Genomic DNA, 3,583 nt, shown 5'->3' with positions numbered 1-3,583 from the left:
GGGAAGCATCCTGCGCTATGCGGGTAGTCTGGCCACTGGGTGTCACTCTTAGTCTGTGTTTCTTTGGTGTCAAGTTTCTGGCATTTGGTGGTCCCCCTCCTCTTCCCACAGGCTCCCTCCCCGTGCTGGTGTGTTTCCCCTGGAAGGCTTTACTGACTGCATAGACAGTACACTGAGAGTGAAATCACCCCAGAAGTGGATTTCTGATCTGCCCATGGAGAAACGGCCTGTTTGTCACAGAAGCAATAAATAATTCTATAACAACAGTACCCAGGAAATGAGCTCTTAAAACATAGAAATAATTTCATTAATTTTTATCATCGATTACTGTTATTTCCTTCTATACATATTATTTGTGTTTATTTTGTCAATCTGTATTCTTATATTTTTACTTACTTTTTTCATCTTACCGAAATGAACATTTAGATGAAATGGAAATTAAACCCAGACAAAAGGATTGGGAGGAAAGACCTGAACACACAAAACCTGCAAAGAAATATAAATCATATTTTTAAAAAAACCTGTTATTTTTATCTACCTTCTTTAGAACTTGGTGTGCATTTTCAATCTGAAGATTCATGTCTTCCATTCTGGAATATTCCTCATCACTCTCCCTGTGAATACCATCTCTTTGAGCCTCTCCCGTGCAAGTTCTATCAGATTCCATCGGGCATCTCCTTCCATCTTCCATCTTGCTTGGTTAATTCTTTCATTTTCTGGTTTCTCCCTGCCACATTCTGAGTGATTTCTGCAGATCTGTGTTTGGGCTCACTAATTTTTTCCTCTGCTGTGCTGAATCTTTTATTTAATTTACCCAGTGAGTCCTTCTACGCAGTGCCTTTGTGTTTCGTTTCCAGCGCTTCGATTTTGTTATTTATCAAATCTGTCTGTACCTTTTCCCATAATACTCTATTGCTTCATTATGGTTCCTAATTTTAAAAATCTCTTAAATTACTTTGAATTGCCTATTCTTTCATTTCTAGCTCTATTATTTCCCATTCTTTCAATGCTGATTTAATGTCTGGTTGCAGCTGCCGGGTTTCTCTCTCATTAGTTAACTTCCTTGTGTGATGAGTATCTCTCTGTGATCTACAGTTGACCCTTGAACAATGCAGGGGTTAGAAATGCTGACCCCGTGCACAGTTGGAAATCTGTGTGTAACTTTTGACTCCCCCAGAATTAATTACTAATGCCAACTGTTAATCAGAACTGTTACTAATAACATAAATAGGCATTAATGCATATTTTCTATGTTATATGTATTATATACTGTATTCTTCTAATCAAGTAAGCTGGAGAAAAGAAAATGTAATTAAGACAATCATCAAGAAGGAGAAATGGTGGCTCTAGGAATGAGCAGCGATTCAGCTGGCAGAGGGAGCATTGAGGAAGCATTTATGACCTTCTACAGTGAGGTGAAACAAATAGAAAAGACAGATTCAGTTCTAACATCCAAAAGTCAGATTAAAAGATCGACCTGTCCTTTTTCTTCCTACTTCCAATTTGAACCCATTTGAGGTTCTTCAGATCGATCCTGAAGTGACAGATGAAGGAATAAAAAAGACATTTTGACAGTTATCCATATTGGTGCATCCTGACAAAAATTAAGATGATGCTGATAGCACAAAAGGCTTTTGAAGCTGTGGACGAAGCTTACAAGTTGCTCCTGGATCAGGAGCAAAGGAAGAGGACCCTGGATATAAATCAAGCAGGAAAAGAATACATAGAACATACTGTGAGAGAGTGAAACAAGCAATTAAAGGAGAAATGAAACCTACAAATGTGGAGAAGGGGGATCCTGAGCTGTTCAAACAAACAGTGTATAAACAGACAGCCGCACGCTTTGCTGAGCTGGAAATTGAAAGGCAAGAGAGAGAAGCGCGAGCGGTCGGGAGAGGTGCGTGAAAGGAAGTAACAGGGGGAGAAAAGATAGAAGCTGGAGAAAAAGCCAAGTGAGAAAGGGAGTGGCAGGAAACTTTGACGAAAGTGAAGATGACCGTGTGGACAGCTGGCGAACCTTGCAAGCATATGCAAAGGGGATTAAAGAAAAGAAATACCGGGCTGCCCTGATTTTACTTTCAGTAAAAATGGAGCAGTGTGAACCACAGAACCTTTCCCCAACTGTCTCCCATCCTACTTTGAAAGACTCATTCTTTTTTCCCATTTCCATACCAACATAGAGTAGATTTGCTTTTTAGTCCACTTTGTTTTCAATCCAATTTAATATCAATCAGAGTAATTCCTTTGTACATTGAAATAAGGGGCTCCGGTGAAAAAGAAACCATCACCCCCTCCCCACCCCTAGACCCACCGGGATTGGAAGGTGTCACCACTGGTGTTGCCTTCTCTTCCCATAATCTTTAAGGTCATCTTTTGTATTTTACTGAATTGTGACGGTTAGAAACTTTGTGTATAGTTTGTGGAAATCATCCCATTAAACGTACTGAGTAAAAAAAAGAAACTCATAAGGAAGAGAAAATACATGGACAGTACTGTCCTGTATTTATCAAAAAAATCTGTGTGTAAGTGGACCCGCGCAGTTCAAACCCATGTTGTTCAAGGGCAAAGTACTCTGAACTACTCTTTAACATAAAAAAAAAAAAAAAAAAAAAAAAAAAAAAGGCTTCTCATTAACCCTACACTGTGAAAGAGTAGTTTTGTGATTGTTTCTGTTATCTCCTTAGAGAATTAACATCCAGGGGCTAGTTTTTGTCACTAACTCCTCTGACTGGGATTCCTACAGACCTCAGGGTAAATTCAGATCCTGTATCTTCCTACAGAGCAGGCCTGGGTATTTGATTTTTCCATGCAAGGCCTCAGATAGACACACAGCTTCTTTAGGGGGTCCTTGGAAGGTGGAAGGAAGTTTTCTAATTCCTTTTTGATGAAATAGCAACACTTTCAGACTTCAGGCTTTATGCACGGAGCGCCTTTCCAGCTCCCCCGCTTGACCTAGGTCCAAAGTCATCTTTAGTAAGGAGGAAGGGGAATTAGAAGGCCAGCCCCAGCTCCAAGGACTCATGTTCTCACTAACACCTCAGAGTCACCATGGCACCTGCTCTCATTTATTCACAGGGCTTTGATTTCCGTGCTTGTTTCTGGACCCTAAGGATTTGTCCTTATTATCTTTGTCATATTTTTATTCTACCTGAACCTTTAGTGATTCCGTTTATCTTCTGGTTTTCTTTCTTTCTTTCATCCCCATGGACCAATGTGGGTTATTTATCTAAGCCACCTCCTGCCATAAGCGAAGGCATGGAAGGTCAGTATCCTGGACATCATTTTATACAAGTGAGGAAGGTAAGCGTAGGGTCTCATGTATTTTTCTGGTCCACGTGCAGAGTCATGGTCCAGACCAGTGCTGTGGTCCCCAACTGGGTAGCGGTCTGGGTTCTCTTTGTTAATCTTCACAGCTGCTGGGAGGTGAATTCACGCCGGAGTTACGGAATAGAGTATGATTACCATCTCCCCAGGGAAAGGGCTTGGTGACGTACGTGGGTCGTGCCGTCTGTGATGTGACTTCAGGAGGACGTTCGGCGTGCTTGCTCCCAGGCCAAGGAGCCCTACAAAGTAGGTGAGGGCT

General features: G+C 41.2%; 1 pseudogene; it reads left to right on the top strand.

Annotated features, from left to right (window-relative positions):
- The first annotated feature begins 1,179 nt into the window (after nucleotides 1-1,179).
- On the top strand, nucleotides 1,180-2,556 carry LOC109275928 (dnaJ homolog subfamily C member 8-like; annotated as a pseudogene).
- The last annotated feature ends 1,027 nt before the right edge of the window (nucleotides 2,557-3,583 follow it).

Source organism: Panthera pardus, unplaced genomic scaffold (genome assembly GCF_024362965.1).
Source record: "Panthera pardus isolate Hobbes unplaced genomic scaffold, ASM2436296v1 HiC_scaffold_2, whole genome shotgun sequence".
Classification (NCBI taxonomy): domain Eukaryota; kingdom Metazoa; phylum Chordata; class Mammalia; order Carnivora; family Felidae; genus Panthera; species Panthera pardus.
The sequence above is the reverse complement of the archived record's forward strand: the minus strand, read 5'-3'. Positions and strand labels throughout refer to the sequence as shown.